The sequence below is a fragment of the Dasypus novemcinctus genome, chromosome 11 (genome assembly GCF_030445035.2).
Source record: "Dasypus novemcinctus isolate mDasNov1 chromosome 11, mDasNov1.1.hap2, whole genome shotgun sequence".
NCBI lineage: Eukaryota > Metazoa > Chordata > Mammalia > Cingulata > Dasypodidae > Dasypus > Dasypus novemcinctus.
Window position 1 is genome coordinate 20140596 of NC_080683.1, and position 18134 is coordinate 20158729.

Here is an 18134-nt window from a genome sequence, read left to right on the forward strand (position 1 = left end):
CCAAGTAACTCAAGTAGCAGAATGAACTCAGAAATTAATGTATTTGTGGTGTGTGTGGTTTATATTCTGCAGGATGGGAAGGGAGGAGGGTCTGCAACAGTGCGCATTTGAACAGGAGAGGCGTGATGAGGAATAGCTACCTTGGTTTCAGTCATGCTGCTCCCTATGTTTAGCAAACATAACACAGGGAGGGCCAAAATAAAAGGTGATTTTCTCATGCAGACGTTGAATTTCAATCTAAGCTAATGGGGGTGTAATCCCATTATGCCAGAGTTACTTTTTTCTCTTTAAGATCTTTTTGGAGATTTTGGCATATAGTATGGTATTCAGGTTGTAAAATAACAAATACCATTATAGTTACATCATGTATCTGTCCACTCAATGGAAGAATTTAGGACACAACCCTCCTATCTCTCTCTGTCTCTCATCATCTATCTCTGCTATCTGTCTATCAAATCTCTACCATCTATTTATATCATTTATTTATTCATCTGTCATCTATTTGTCTATTATCTATTTAACTTTTGCATCCATTCATCAATTTATTTACATATCATGTATATATATACACATAGTGTACCTGAATACAATAGACCTGTCATCCAAAAATTCTTATAAATACATGTAGTATAATTAAATCATTTTTGGAGTTCTTTGAAATGGGAGAATTGGGTATTTCTCACTTTTGTGGCAATTTAATTATTTATAGAAGACTTAGCAGTAGCTGCTTTTAAAACTTTCCTGGTAGGATACAGTGCAATAGGCTGTTTTTGGTTATAAGGTCGACTATGTTTGGATATTACTTTTGGAGTTCTGTCTTTCTCATTGGACTTTACTTTTAGGATTTATCTGAAGTTACCTAAGGAATGTATTCAACTTGCTGCTCTGTAAAAAATCACCCCCATTCCATTTCAGTGTCCCGTGCTGAGATTTATGTAAATATATAGATAAGTGAGATTATAGAATGTCCACATTGTTTTTCCCTTTGTGAATAGCTATGAAGAGTTGTTAATAGATACTGAAATCAATGTATATGTTGCACCTCAAAAATGTTTTTCCCTATACAGAGCGCATCTGTGATCTGAATGACACAAGTCATGGTAATGATAGTGACTATGGCAAGAAATATGAATGTATATTCTGAGGCCAAGAAACCTCACTTATGTTCACTGGAGCTTCAGTAATAAATGTCATGCTCCAACCTACATTTTTCAAATGCTGGAAAACATTTTAATGTACTAATTGTGTTTATTCATTTTTTTGAAGCTTTGGAAAACACATAGCCAATGCCAACTGAAGTGTTGTTATTGAAGTTTTGTCATCATTATGTAACATGTTGCTAAATACGCAATCTTCATTCTTCAAAGATGATTTAGAAATAGTAGCACAAGAAGGGAAGGGCATCCTAAGCAATGGGAGCACAAAGGGTGGCTTCAGTGTTTTCTTCATTGTGATAGTAAGTGTGCTTTTAATGCATTTATTATTATAAAATGTCCTTCCAACCACCAAATATTCCTTCTTGTAGGTGGTTAGATTTCTGAATATTATCTGGGAAACTTCTAGAAGCATAATCTGTCAAGCAAACTTGTATAAAGCATTTGTAAGTACTCTCTATGAGAATATTTAGAAAATGTTTTAGCTTCTGACTCATTATCTCTAGCCCAGTTGTGTGTTGAACTGAAGGACACATTTGGCTGGTGCCCTGGGGAAAATGGATTAGTTCTTTTCATCTCTGTCAGTTTCTCTTTATCCACACATTTAAAACAATTTTTCTCTCTTTTCTTTTTAAGTCACAGCTGTGTTATTCAAGTGCATTTTTTTTTCAATAAAGAAAATATATAGCACTGACATTCTGAATTGTTTTGGCTTTGTCAGTATTGTTTATTTTAAATCTAAAGATACAGTAGCACAGTGGTTTATATATGAGAAGTTTTGAAAGAACTAAAATAAGGCAATCTTTCTTTAAAGGGATCAGTCAAATTGGACAATTCTCTATTTGCTTGTTATGATGATTTGTGTGGACTTTTCTAAAAACCACAATGTTTACGTAAAAATGCTCACTGGTTGGGAATATTTATAGACATTTGACAGCCCTGGGAGTTATTCTAGCAATTTAGAATACCCCTGTGAGTTGTGTCTGTGGTTTCCTAGTCTATAGAAAGGCAGATTCCCCAAGGTCACCCTCTAAAATTGGAACAAGTAAATACTTGATTGTAATCCTGAAGTCTTAATCTTAGGAGGCAACGTATTCAGGTAAGAAGAGTGGGTTCTTCCACTATGAGTATTTAGAGCAGTCATTGTATATTGTAACAAGGGCCCCAGAAATTTAGAGGAAAGTGCTAGTCACTGAACCCAACACCACAGCATAAATCTCAATCTTATATTATAGCCATTTAAGAAAGAAACAAATATTTGAGGGAGTTGAAGGAAAAAAAGGGGGTGGGGGATGCCTGTGTGTATGTGAGTGTGGGTACATGTGAATGTGTGTGTGAGTCATACACAAGATTCCTAGAAGTAAATCAACTTTCAGCACATAGAAGTAAATCAGTTCTTGTGCAATGATAGCCATGTTTTAAAATTTTTCAAAAATATTGATTCTGACAAAGCTTTATTAATAAAGGGTATGCTATGCCATAATAACAGTCAAAATCCCTAATCTCAGGTGTTTAACACAATAAAAGTTTGTTGCTTGCTTGTGTCATAATCCAATGCCAATGGAGAGAGGTACTTTGCTCCAAATAGGCCTCCAGGGTGAGGCTTCTTCCATTGTGTGACATCTCCAACTTCAACATGCAGTCTCCAAACCTGCTGCAAGAAGGGGAAATGAGAGTGGAGACATGAGCAGGTAAGATTTTATTGGTCATGCCAGGAAGTGTTATGCATCACTTTCACAATGGCCAGAACTGTGCCATGTGGCCCAATCTGACTACAAGGAGGTATGGAAAAGTGAGTCTTCCTTTGCATCCAAGAAAAAAATGGAATAGTTTTTTTCTGAAAACAAGTAAGTGGTTGTTATTTTTGGTTTGTTTTATTTGTTGGCACCAGTGAAGACATGAACTCTTAATACTAGTGCAAGGGTCTTTAAGTCTGTGTTGAAATAAAGTAGGGGGAAATGTAATATTCTCCAATATTTATGGCAGTCTATGTATATGCTGGATATTCTACAATGTTTATTTAATCAGTCTTTAAAGACCTTTCAAGTATGAGGTAGGGACTATTATTATCACTCTTAATTTACTTAAGTTTAATCAAAAGCTTGTTTGGCAAGTGGCAGAGCTGGGTTTTGAATCCTGCCCATTTGATATCAGGGCCTGAGATCTTACTCACTGAGCCATACCATTTCACCAAACAAACATTTATCTCTTAAGCATTTGTTTGAGTACTCTTTGTCTTGATTCAGAACCAGATGCTTCCACTTTCTGTGCCTAAGCTTTGTGATTTACAAAAGAGGGGCAAAAAACTTCCTATTCCCTTAGCATTTCAAACCAAAATTGGATAACACCTGTGAAATGCATTAAATTCCCTCAGATAAAGCCTGCACAATATGCTTATAATTTATTTTTTGAATATGCAAAAGCAAATCCTCCAAGGCCACTCTCTGAACCTTCATATGATATATAGTACAAAAAGTACAAAAGAATCTAGCATGAAATTTCCCAAGCATTTGTCTCCTCGCCATCCAATTTCCTAACACAGAGGCAATCGATATTACCAGTTTTATTTGTATATTCTTCAAGAGATAGGCTAGACTTCTAAAACAAATCGGCTTTTTTCACAGCTCCTCTCATAACAATTAAGATAGAGTCCAAATGATAACACTTCAAATAAGTCCAAAATTTGATTCTCTGGTAGATTATCTAGTGCTGTTAATGGTGAACTAATTCACTCTCATCAGGGATCCAGTCTCTCTATACTTTGTTACTCTGACATTCTCAATGTGTAGCATCCTTTTCAAAGTCCAAGGTGGCTGCTCCAGGTCCTTCCATCACTTCCACATTCCAGGCAGCAGGAAGGAAGAAAGGAGTAGAGGGTATGCACATTTACTTTAAGGGCACAACTTGGCAGTGCCATGTATCATTTTATTTATAATCCTTTAGGAAGAACTTAGTTACATGGGTACATCTGGTTGCAACAAGGCTAAAAAAAGTGGTGTTTATTTTGTTGGGGGGGGGGGCATGTTCGCCATGGTTAACTGGAGATTCAATTATTATGAGAAAGAAGGAGAGAATCAGTGACAAATAGCAGTCTCTCCTACAACTTCTCTCTCTGGCCACCAAAATATCTATTTGTTCCCTTCATCTCATAAGCAGAACAAACTCCATCATTCATCCCTATCTCCATAAAGGAAGACAACTCCCAACTCCCTTATAGTTAATGCATTAGGAAAGTCCAGAATCTCTGACCATGTGGAATCCTCTCCATCATGTTTGGTGGGCTCCTGTGGATTAATGAGCCCAGTTCCCTTAGTCCCACACATTTGATAGTGGTGGGGTAGGAACTGGGTAACCACCATAAAATCTCTCCTCCAGAAAAATGCAGGATGAGAAAGACTGCAGTCATAGGTGCATAGAATTCATCATATCTAGCTTGGCAGGCATTGTAAAGCTTCCTTGCCCCAAAAGTGGAGTAAATTCCTTAGTAACCCTATCTGGTAGCTCCTGGTTCCGTTCTCCGGAAAAAATTCCTTATCATTTTGCCTGTGTTTTCTTTGGTTTTGCTCTGTGAGAATCCATCCTTGCTATTTATTGTTCATTGTGGTAGTGTAGAAGTGAGCAGTAGAGAATCTGCCTTTCTTGAAGGCTACAGAGAGTGACCAATCCACTCAACTGGTGCAGGATAAGGACTTGGGGTTGTATTAGTTTGCCAAAGGGGTGCTGTTGCAAAATATCAGAAATCAGTTGGGTTTTGTGAAGGGTATTTATTTAGGGTAGAAGTTTACAGTTACCAGACCATAAAGCATAACTTGCTTCCCTTGCCAAAGTCTGTTGCCACATATAGGAGCAAGATGGCTGCCGATTTCTGCAAAGGTTCAGCCTTCCTCTTCTTCTTCAGGCTCTCTGGTCCCAGTTTCTTCCAATATCAGCTGTAGGCTGGAATAGGTCTTATCTCTCTCCTGGGGCTCATTCCTCTCTGGGCTCAGCTTCTTTGTTCTCTTCACAAGGTCAGCTATAGACTACCAGGCTTTCTTCCTGGGGCCTCTGCTGTGTCTCTGGAGCGGTCTCTGTTCCTCTGTGTTCTTTTCCTGTGTGTTTACTTCCCAGGCTCCAGCATCAAAACTCCAACTCTCTCCTCTGCCCTGTCATTTTTTCTGTGTGTATCTGCCCACCAAGGGCATCCTACTGATGTGGCCCAATCAAAGTCTTAATCACAATTTAATCAAGTAAAAGCGAAACCTTTGACGTTAATACAATCTGATATGCCCAGAGGAACAGTTGAGTTTACAAACATAGTCCATTATCTATGTTCGGAATTCATAAACAATATCAAATTGCTACGGGGATTATTTTAGGGACCAAAAGATACACACTTTTGAAGGTGAGGCTTGTATAAATTGCCTCTATCCTTGAAATAGATAGAGTGGTGTAGAGGAAAAAAGGCATTGAAGCTGAAGTTAGAATTGTTACTATCACAACCATGTGTGACTAGGAAAAGCCCCCTTTCTCAAACTTGATTTTTTCATCTACAAAATGAATGATTTGGACTCAATGGTTTTTGAGGTCCCTACCAGTTTAATACTGACCATCAGATTCAAAGGAGTAAGCAGTTGCCAATACGAGGAATATTTGTGTTCCACTCAATGTTGGCATTTTTTTTCCTCTTGTCGTTGGATGGCAGTTCACTAAAATAGAAGGAAAGAGTGTGTCTTCTTTTGCATTCATATGGTATATTCTAGCATAGTTTGTATCACTTGAACTAACCCCTGCTCCTCCATCCCTGCCTCCCTCCCTTGATCCAGAAGTAAGGGCAGCTTCCTCTCCCAGCCTGACTTTGGGCTTCTTCCCTAATCACACTTACAAGATAGGAACATTGTCAGACACTTCTCTGGAAGGAGGAAATCACCTCAGCTCAAGGGCTAGATGGTTGGTAGTCACAGATCCTGGAGCAGTGGTCTTCCTTTTTGGGGTGTGTGTGTGTGTTTGTGTGTATAATGAGGGGTTTGTTTATTTTGAAAAATGCCTCTATGATATTTCCTGATGCATATGAACACATGTGCACTTGCACACACACACACACACACACACACACACGCTGTTCTGAGGCTGCTTGGTTTCAGCATGGTGGAGAGTGAAAGGGTTTCTGGGGTGAATCTCATGTCTCTCCCTAACCTCCAAGCCCCTATTCCAACTTCCTCTTCCCCACAACACATATTATAAGCAGCACCGTAGACTAGTGAGGTTGATAAAATATTTTTACATAATGGCAATTCAAGCTATGATGAAAATTTGTAGGTAGATAATGTATTAGTTTCTTATTACTGCTATAACAAATTACCACAAACTTAGTGGCTTTAAACACACCAATTTATTATCTTACAGGTTTGGAGGTCAGAAGTCCAAAATGGGTCTCCTTGGGCTAAATTCAATGGTTTGGCCAGGGCTGTGTTCCTTTCTGGAAACTCTAGGGACACACTATTCTTGACTTTTCCAGCTTTTAGAGGCTTCTCACATTCCTTGCCTCATGGCTTCCTTTTTCCATTTTGAAAGCCGGCCAAATTTTTCTCAGGATGCCATCTCTCTGCTTCCAACCTTCCTGCTTCCTTCTTCGCCACGTAAGGATCATTGTGATTATACTGAGCTTGCGTAAACCAGGAGAATCTCCTCATCTCAGACCTTTAATTTAATCACTTTTGCAAAGTCCCTTTTTGCCATATATGGTAACATATTTACAGGTTCTGGGGATTAGGACATAGACATCTTTGGGGGCTTATTATTCTACCTACCACAGATGCCAAGAGATGGGGAAAGAAAACTGCTAGGTGGCACTTTAGGCAGCTAATTTTAGGCAAATGTTAGGTAATGAATTAATTTTTTTACCGGTTTATTTATTCAGGAACTATGTATTGAATGCCTTCTGTGATGTTGTTGCTAAGCCCAGCTCTAAGGTTAAGGTTTGAAAAACAACAGCAGCAACTCAGTTCCCATTCCTCTTAGGCCTTCAAATCTCCTGGGGGAGGCAGACATGAGCAAGTCGGCAGCAGGGCAATGGGTAAAGGCTTACTACAGGGGAAGTACGGAAGCTACAGGGACACAAAGCAACAGCCCCAAACCCAGCCTATGGGAAAGAGAGGATAAGTGATTGACAGCTCAGCATATGAGAATAGCTAAAAATAGAACTGCTGAAGTGTAGAATTTGGAAGATGGAAGAGTTAGATGAAACTGGAGATGGGACTGCAGGCCAGACCACAGCATTGTAAGTTATTCTGAGAATGGTACTTTATCCTTGATGGTAATGGGAGTCCCTCCAGGGTATGAGGGGCACAGTTCCCTGGTATTAAGTCATTTCACACAGCAGTGCCAGGCAAGAGCAGTGGTGGTGGGAATGGGAATGTGGGGTGCATATGAAGTACATTTTAAAAAGATGTGAGGGGACCAAGTGACTGACCAGATGAGAAAGTAGGATCATTGACTCTGAGGCATTGCCCTTGGTGATGAAGAGAAAAACAGGCAAGCTTGAAGTGGGGCTGGTAAATGTGAAAGTAGAGAATTCCAAAAGATGATCAGAAGCGTTTTACTCTCCACAGAGCAAACTTTGACAGACTTTAAAGAATCCAAAATGAAAATAATTTGTTTTGTTTAGAACTAGTTGTGGTCAATACAATTGTCACTTTCTTTTTTACTATAAAATGCAAGTATATGGATTTCATCTCTTTGAAGATCAAGCTGAAGGTAAAATTGAACAAGCTTTTCTTAAGTAAAGATCCAAGCATTTTCTCTCATTCATCCTATGTTCAATCTAAAGATTCAGTGATGGGGAAATTACTTTATCCACTAGGCAAAATGACAGGGGATGTCTTATGAAAATCTATATGCAGTAGTCCTTTTTCAGCCCTGTAACTGTAAAGCAGTAATACACCTCTTCTGGAGGATTTCACATGTTAGTAATTCATTATGTCACAGATTTCTCTTGGTGTGAAATTCCTCTGATTAAGAAAAGTTGACAGAGGCAGGAGTATAAAGTAATTCTCTTCTTCCCTCTAAACAATTCATACTTAATATTTCTTCAAGGTCAAATTCATGTATGAAAATAGTACATGGTGATAGCTCTTTAGATTTGTACTCACAAATAGGTGTTCTCAGCAGAGGTCTTTAGGCAGAAGAGCAAATTTCACTTATCAAAGTGCTCAAGGAAGCAGCATTGCTTGTCAGATGGGAGATCCAGAAGTTTCAGGGATCATCTTACCTAGATTTCTCTTACTTTTCTACTAATAAGAATGTGCCTAATGCTTGAATAGCAGTACCCTGAAAACATAACTTAATATGCAGAGCAAAAATATTCTTCCTAAGATCTTGTTTGTAATTTTGATGCTAAATGTGACCTTTCAACTGGCTTCAGAATACGTTAGAAAATATATGAGAGAACCAAATGTTCTTCATCTTGGCAGTGATCCTTGCAACATCTGTTCAAAAGACCAGCGACGACTCCTTTAACTTTTTTCAACTAACTTTCTCCAACCTTTAAGTCAACTGTTGTGACCTGTTTCTCAGAGTCCTAAAGATCTGGAAAATTGATCTTGATTGTTGTATGTGAATTCGAGAACCTGCACCTATATTGGCTTTAACTTGCAGGTGCTATTTTCATGGTTAAATGGATAGGCTTTGGCCTCAGCTCTAGGTTCAAGCCCCATTTCTACCACTTACTACCAGTGTGATCTTGGGCAAGATACTTAATCTCTCTTAACCTTAATTTCCTAACCAGAAAAATGGGCATAAAGGTAGTATTTACCTCATAAGTTGTTTGTAAAATTTAAATAAAAATAGAGATGGAAAGCAGCAATTGGGCACATAGTGAGCTCTTAAAATGAGACATTATTTTAAATTTGATCAGACCCTAAAAAGAGAAAAATGATGAGGGACTACCAAAATTTGAGAGGAATATTTGAAGATTTTCTTCTGATTTTATAGCACCTGGGTATATTATAATTTGGAACTAACTGCCTTTTATAATAAATCAAGCATTTAACTCTACTAATACATTAACAGGAAATGCATGTAAGTATCTTAAAGAGATCTAAATGAAAAGAGGAGATATGGATGAAAAGATGATGTGTGAAAAAGACTTTCCTGGTAGATGTTAGAATATTCTAAGAAAGCACAGAGAAGACCTTTTTGGCTTTGAAGTACTGATGGAGATGGATCTAGAGGAAAAATGGGAATGAAAGAGAGCATAATTCCAGGATAATCAGGGGAAAGAACCTACTTGTAAGAGAGCTCAATGGTTAGTATTATCCTTCAAAAGGGAGTGGCAAAGGGGGAATAGAAAAATGAGTATTAGCATACATGGGGTGTTCTCTATTCTCTTTCTCTGTACAAATTCCACCCAACCTCCAGGGCTCAGTTCACCTCTCACAGGAACCTTTACACAGTAGATACTAAAGCTCTTCCTGTCTCTTCTCTCTGAAGGTCCATAACCCCTGGACTTTTGAGATTTCCTTTGACACCTTATTTCTGTCTTATATTTCTTAGGTTGTTCTGATTTTGGAGATTGAAGTACCCAATTTTGGTTCTATGCCATTCTTCATGGATTTGAGCATATAAATATTTCCAGGTACTTTCATTTAAGCTTTACAACTACTCCAGGAGATTTGTGTATATATATTCAAATTTGCATAGTACATATTCCAGCTCAGTGAGTTTAAATAATCTCAGGAGACCATGCAACATGGAACCACTCTCATCATCCATTATCCATTGGATGCTCATGTTCCATTATTTTGTACAACATTAAGCTGATCCAACCCCCACAGCTTCTTCCCCTGCTCTGGTTTGCCATTTACTAATGTGAATGCTCCCTTCATATCTTTGTCTTATCTTAAAATGACTTTCTTGTGATGATAAGACTTCTCCCATGGATCTCTCAAAAAATACTCCCTTTCTCCTTCATATCTCATAAACCTTGTGGTAGCTTGAGGCCTTTATGGACCCCAGAAAAGATTATGTCCTTAGTGCTAATCCATTCCTGTGGGTGTGAACCTATTATAGGTGGGATCTTTGAATTTGATTGCTTCAGTAGGGCATGACCCAGGGTGAGTCTTAATCCTCTTTCTGAAGCCCTTTATAAATGGGATGACTATACCAAGAGAGACATGGAGAGAAACCCCTAGAAGTGGAGAAAGAAAGCCACAGATGGAGCAGCCAGAAGCTGCAAGTAGTGGAACCCAGAGGAGAATGCAGAGACCAGCAGATGGCTGCAGTGTGTCTTCTCATGTGTCAGTGAAGTTGAGGATGGCAACTTCAGGGAGAGCGCACCACCTGGTGATGACTTGATCTGGACAATTTTCTCAGCCTCAGAACTGTAAACTTATAAGTTAATAAATCCCCATTGTAAAAGCCAACCCATTTCTGGTATATTGCTTTTGGTAGCTTGCAAACTAAAACAAACCTCATGGTCAGAAAATGATGTAATTTTGCTTGCTCTCAATTGCTGATTCCAAGATCCTTCCTCCCTCCCTCTCTCCCTCCCTCCCTCCCTTCCTTCCTCTCTCTTTTTCTCTCTCTCTCTCTTTCTTTCCTTCTTTCTTTCTTCTACCTCAGAACAAATAAATAAATAAAAACAAAAAAGTCAGTCCCTTTGAAACTAAATACATTCAACTATTGTATCATCCTTTCCTGTCATTGTGGCTAACTCCTGGCTTCCCTGTCTCTCTCCTCTTTTCCTGAAGACTTCAGCCCCTGGCTTTCTGTCTTTCTCTCCACCTCTAGTCTTGCCTTCATTTATGATAACTTTAAGGTCTATACAAATGAATCGTCAACACCCTATTATCAGTTCTTTAATATCCACACATCGATGACCTTTTCCTTCACCCCACCTCCCAATCTTTGACCTCAACACTTCTAAAATCCTCACTTTAGGAAGCAGAATAATCCCATGCCTCATATGAGGACAAAGTTAGTTAGGGATGATTTGGCTTTGGAAGAGCTTTGTGGCTGGAGAATAGGGACAAATTTACAATGATCTGTGTGAACTCAAGACTCAAGATCAAATAGCAAGAAGGACATTTAGGTGGATGCAAGAGTGGTTTGTATAACTACTAGGTCATCCCCCATATCCTGACATTGTTTAACCCCATAGCTCATGTCAGAAATTACATGTAAGCTTTAAGAAAATAGTAAGATCTTGAATTGACTAACATTAAGTTTCCATCATTTAGTGGATTAGGGTCATAGAGTGGAGATTAAGTTCCATTATAGAAGATTATAGAAAGCAAATTCTCTGCACAGTTATTCAGGAGATGAGGTTTATACCTGCCTTATTCACTTTTCTTCTTTTTAAAATGACTACTTCATACTTTGTTCTCTACCTTCAAACTTTACACAAATCTTCCCATGTCTCTCTGCACATTATTCCTTGAGGAAATACAAACCAACAGAGAGAGACTCTCATATTTCAAGTCTTACCTACATTTATTTATTTCTGTAAACCTCAGCCTTTCCTTCCACCTTTACCATAATTGAAATGCTCATGTATCAAGGATGTACTGTTGCAGTTGTGTGCCTTCTTCTCTTCCATTATCAGCTTCTCCCCTTTTATCAGAAATTCCCCTTCAACATACAAATTAGTATTATGTTTCCTCCCTTCCCAAATCCCATACCACCTTGAGCTACTGCCTTATTTCCCTGCTCCTTGTCATAGCAAAACATTTTGAAAACTCTTCTCCTTGGATTGTCTCCATTTTTTCATTTCCTATTCACTCTGTCGTCCTCTGCAACATGTAGTCCTCTGCAACAGTCCCCCTCTCCACTCAATGTGCTGTTTTCATATTGGCCAATGACTCTCATTTTGCACAATCCTGTGAACATGTTTCTCTTCATTTCATTCAAGAGTTTAAGTTGTGTTATGCCCAAATGATCACTCATTCCTCTTTATTGTCTTGTCTTTCTCTTTAGGCATCCCACATTCCCAGTTTTCTACACATCTCACAGGCCATTCTTTTTTATGTTCCCTTTGCTAGTGACTGACTCCTCCTCTACCCAATCATTTCAAATTTTTAAAATAAAAAGGGAGTATGCCAAGTCCCAATATAAAATTCTTTAAGCAACCTTCCTATCGAACATTTTTCATATCACTCTTCTGTTTACTGTGCTATAGTTACCCTGGCAGCCTTCTTTGTCTTTCTTAAATAGGCCAAGCTTTTTCCTACATCAGAGTCTTTGTCCCTGCTATTCTCTTACCTACAGTTCTCTTCCCCATCCTTTGTGTGAACCACTCCCTCAGGGGTCAGTTCAAATGTCATCTCAGTGAGGCCTTTCCTGGATCCTTTCTGGGTTCCTTTCTCACAGTATTTTATTTCCACTATAATGATTATCATAATTTTCAAAACATATTTCCTCATTTTTTCTTTCATTCTACTAGAATATAAGTTTCCTGAGGGTAGGAACTTTATCTTGTCACAACTGCATCCCAAGGACCTTGAACAGTACCTGGCAGAGTAGGGGCTCATTAAATATTTGCAGAATAAATGAATAACTCTTTAGTGTCAAAGCATGAATTTATAGGGATTCCAACCCCCACGCACATGGCAACAGACTTTGGTGGGAAACCAACCTTGAGTTGTACTCTTTAGAGCCTTGTATCTGTAAGCTTTTACCCCAAATAAATACCCTTTATAAAAACCAACAGATTTCTGGTACACTGCATCACCACTTCTTTGGCTGTTAAGTACAGGTGCCTTGATGTATGTGATGGAAAGATTAAACTGAAATACAGGGGAATGCAAACTGAAAATTTGGAATTATTGAAATATCTGATGATTTATCACAGCAACTGATAAAATATATTTATTTCTTAATGATTGATGGAAATAAAATTAGTTATCTGTAATTGTTCAACCAGACACCCCCTACTTGCACAAATCCACAAGACATAAGTGGAGTTTTATGTTTTCAAGGTCCTGAAGAACAATTGCTCTATATTTAATAGATTGATGATGTTAAAATAAACCACTGTCTCCTAACTCTTTCAAAATATAAGTAGAGTTAATGAATTCAAATCATCAAAAAGTTCAGTGTACCTGGTGTACACACATTAGTGTCTGGGATAAACTGAAGGGAGAAAAACAGGAGGCTAATCAGATTGATACAAGTTCACAGATCAACCAGGAACAGATTTTCCAAGTAACGAAAATTCTTAAAGGCCCTTTTCTCAAGAATGGAAGAAATAATAATAATAACAATAATATTGATGACAGTTTACCCAACACTTATATGATAACTTCTGTGTTAAGAGTCTTACATTAATTACCACAAACAAACCTTTGAGCACTGAGAAGAGCTATAGAACTTAGTAGATGCTTAATAAATATAAATATTTGATGAATGAATAAGGGAATAAACAAATGGTACATAGTGAGCCCTCAATGTGAATGTGTTGAATCATTGATTTCACATTTTAAGAGCTTAGGAAACCAAAACATTGGGAGGCTATATATCTTATTCAAGGTCACACTCAAATAAGTATGTGACAGATGTAAAATTTGAAATGAATCCAGATATTTCAAATTCCAAACTCCAAGCACTTAAACTCTAAGCTATACCTCAGAGTGACATACTGCAGTGCTGTGAAAGAATGAAAATTGAAAATATGGAAATGAGAAACACTGAAAAAAGTTTACTCAAGCAAATTTTCAGTGCTCTTCAGTAGCATAGGATGAAATAAACAAACATTTCTTGTGAATGTTATCTATAACCTCCAATTACCTTCTAAGGGGAATGGTCCTGGTAACCAGAAGGTTCTTTTTCCAGCTCTGCGTTTGGACATGGGTAGGTGAATTTGGAGGACATGGTACATAGGTAAATCATTACTTGCTATGAAAAATGAGCAAGGGATTGAAAGGGTTCAGAGAGAGAAAGCCAAACTTGGGTGGGATCCCCCTCTGAGGAATGGCCGAGAAAGAAAACTCCAGGTGGGCAACACCAAAATAGGCCTGGGAGAATAGACAAGTAGGAAATCACAAGTTTATGTGCTATGGAGGTTGGAGTATAGAACTTCTTCACCCCCTTTCTAAATGTCTCCTAAAGTCTATACTACCCTCTAAAGTTTTGAGTGCTACCAAATTTGTTATTTTTGGAGGATTAGAAAGATGTTCTGAGTCCTACTTCAAACTTGGCATGGATGAGATCAAAGATGTGTTTGGGGCAACTGACAGGCAATAATTTGCTCTACTTGAGGGGTCCATCATTTGAATGACATGTTCTATCATATCCTGCGGGACATATCCTAGAAGACCCCACAATTTCCTTACTTTGAATCCATGCTCAAATTTTTGCTTCTGAGATTACCCTGTCTGCCAAGGAGTGGAGTTGGGAGCACAATCAGTGTCAGGGGCTACACAAAGTCTGGCCTAAACTAGACTCTGACTTCACTAAATTTCTCAGACCCAGCCCTGTGAGAAGAGTCACAAACCCCATGTCCTCTGGGTAAGTGTCTTTGTTTCTCTTTCCTCAAAACGTAACCTGGCACAGTAGACAAATTCTGTCTCAGTCTCTTTAGTGCCTCATCACTTCAGTGGCCCTCTGCCAGGCTCATGGAGGAACAATGGCAAACAAGACACATAGGTCTCTCTCTTCCCAGTGGTCATGATCTAGTCTAGAAACATTCTATGAAGGCTTTCTCATTCTCACTCCTTCCCTCCACTCTAACAATTGAACATTCTTTCTTTACTCTCTTCTGTACTTGGTGTTGACTTGAACCAAATACTGTGTTTTTCCTTCTAGTGCTTTTAAAAACCATGTTGGTTTCCCGGCTAAACTATTTACTCCTCAGGGTGGTTTTCATATCTCCAGTTCTGATCCCAGAGCCTGGCATGAAGTAAGTACTCATAAATGTGTCAGGAGTGAATGGCTGAGGGAAAGATGGAACAAGTATTTCCATGTGGCAGCACCGTGAATCTCAAAAAGAATGACTCGTCCTGGAGGTTGGCCTTCTGGTTGTTCCTGTGTTTCACTATGCCTGTGACCAGGAGAGGCAGCAGAGAGGCTGTGATGGAAACTTCTGAAACTATGTTAAACTGCCTTTAAGCCATGGGGACTGTAGTGATGACATATATGCATTGCTCAGTAGACCTGCACTCAGATAAAATCCCAGGTAGCAGAAGGAGAGAAAGAAGTCAATTAATACTGAATTCTGGGTACCTGCTGTGCTTCATATTATTATTAACCCTGGTTTTAGCTGTGAGAAAAAAGCAGCTCAGAGAAGAGAGACAATTGCCAAATACCTGAAAGCTTGCAAATAAACAGTCAGGATATACAGTAAGGTCTGTGAGACTCAGAAGGCCAGCCTGCCTCCCAGAAAGTCAATGCCATTATAGGAAAATCCCTCTAAGGAGGAGCTTTCCACATGTGAGATAGACAGTGACTTCAAAACTATCTCTTATGTTTTAGAGGCAGCAGGTTTGATGTGTAACAACTGTCTCCATGAAGAAGAAAGGAAGTGGAGGCTGCGGTAGTGCTTTAAGGAGGCCTGGTGAAATGAACTATGATTTTGAAAAAACTAAAAAAAAAATAGAAGGTAGAATTTTTGTAGTGCTCATTCTCTTCTATAGTCTAGAAATAAAGGGTTTACTCTAATCAGGAATTAACGCCCCAAATATAAAAACGATGGGTTGTGATGCCCATTAAATAAATAAAATGGCTGCCTGAGTAAATAATGGGTGAGTCCTGATAGAGCAGTGAGCACTGAAATTACTTTAAGATCAGATCTTTGGAGGTCTGAGCCAGGGAAACCAGCAAGGAATAGTTTGTGCCTGTGTTGGCTTCTCAAGAAATTTGCAGCTAACTGTGGCATGAACATCCAGTTCTTTCCCTTCCCTGTTGGTCCTATCAGTAGATCACAGAGGAGTGGGTTCTCAATGTCTAAGCTGTAAGAAGACAACTGAAGAGCGTCCAGGAAGTAGCGCTCTCTTATTGTGTGATAACAAGTCCTGGGCTTGTGCCACCCGTATGATGTGATTGCTGAGAGCGCTAATGGGACCTCAGCTGCATAAAGACCCCTGTGTAGTGTACGACACTTAGACTGCTTCTCAAGTTCTCTGTCCAGTCCTGGGCAATGTGCCTCCAGACTATTGCTGATAAGCAGGGGTGTGTTCAAATAGGGACAGCAGCATAATGACCTTGTGTCATCTGAGCAATAGTTGAGTCTGGAAATATTGTTTTCTTTCAAATCCTGCATGGTGAGAGTCCTTAGAGGAATAGAATTAAAATATTTAAAGACCTGTTATTGGAAATATGAGCTTGATTTATTTTGATTTATTGGAGCCAAGGAGGAACTTTCTAATAATGGTCTGAACATAGAATGTTTTGCCTCACAAAGTAGTGAATCTCGCATTATAAGATGAGTGAGCAAAAATTAGATGTTTGTAGGAGGAATTCCAGCTTTGGATGGGAGGTTAGGCAATAAATACTGCATAGCTCAGAGTACTAGCTGACCCAGGAACACGGTTTCTATTTTTTGCCATGGTACAGTAGGTACAAGTTAAGGTTGGATAAGATGGTTTTCATCTGTCAGATTTGCAAAGGCCACACCTCCAGTGATCAGAGAAGAAAGGAAGGTCTTTAATATAATTCTTTCATATTACAGACAAGGCTAACTGTTGTCACTCAATCAGTTAGTGGCAGAGCTCAAGAGGAGCCTCTATTCTTTTACTTACCAATGGTCTTCAAACTTTTCCAGGGAACTTGAGAGATTGTAAATGGAGCAGTGGGAGTCACAGGCTCTCTGTGCTCAAAGTTGCTGCAATCAAGCGCTCTACTCATCCGATTTCTGCAGCAGCTTTAGTTTGAAGAAAGAAGTTTGGCTCAAAACACTGGTTTGTGCCCAACAGTGACTGCTTCTTTCTCCTGCAGGTCTCAAAGCAGTGGGATAATGGTACTCACTTCCTACCTCTAGAAATGTCATCGATTGCCTTTTCAAGCACCTCTCACCATGAAAATCCAGCAAAGAGTGAGCAAGTGGTACATGTTTTGGGCTCACTAGCTTAGGTCTATTATTTTCCTCCCAAATGGCATAGCCACTGTGTGTCACTGTTCTATTTTCCTGAGCCAATACCTTCTTTTATGTATGTATTAATCTAGCTGCTTCCAGTCTTCCCTCCCACCACCGATCCTGTCAATTTGTCCTAAATTCTTTTGGGATTGAAAATGGCCAACTTCTCTTTTCAGTGGTATATAAAAACTATTTTTGTCTCTCAATTTTATCCTGCAAGTCACCCCAAATAGCATTGGCCTATTTATTTCTTACAAATATTGCAAACGTACTCTCGGCTTGTTCTCTCAAATCTGTTGGGCTTTGTCAGCTTAACTAATTTTTTTGTATTTCTCCTAACTCTGTCTCCAAACCCAGGTTTCTGGTCAATTTGCCTGTGTGTTTCTATCCAAATTTGTTTGAGTTCTTTAACCTTTGCATCTTTAACATCTTTATGCCTACGTTTCTTGATTTTCTTCCCTTGTGAGGTTTAGGAACACTAAGTGCTTTGGTATCAGTGACAGAATTCTTTTGTTGATTGTTCAGAATAAAAAAATGAAGATGTGAAACAATGACTCCAGGGACTACAGATGTCACCTCCTTTTGGAAAGATTCATTTCTATTCATTTGTTGATGCTGTCAGCCTTCCGTCCCTGGGAGTGTTCAGAGCCCAAACAATTTGCAAATAAGATTTTGGTTATATTATCTAAAATGCTTTCTAAAAGTCTGACTATAGGGGCACATTGCTTAAATAAGCATTTTCTGTCCCATCTTGACTTGAAAGATTTTTGACAATATGCGGTCCTCATGACTCCTTTTGAGATAGCTTAGATATTTGTTGATTTTCTCTTTGAAATGCATTCCTGTTTCACCTGATCTTTTTTGTTCAATAAACCACATTTTTTTTTTCCTGTGGCACTTCTTCTCTAAGGCAAAAATTCCCTTTATCCTAAAATATG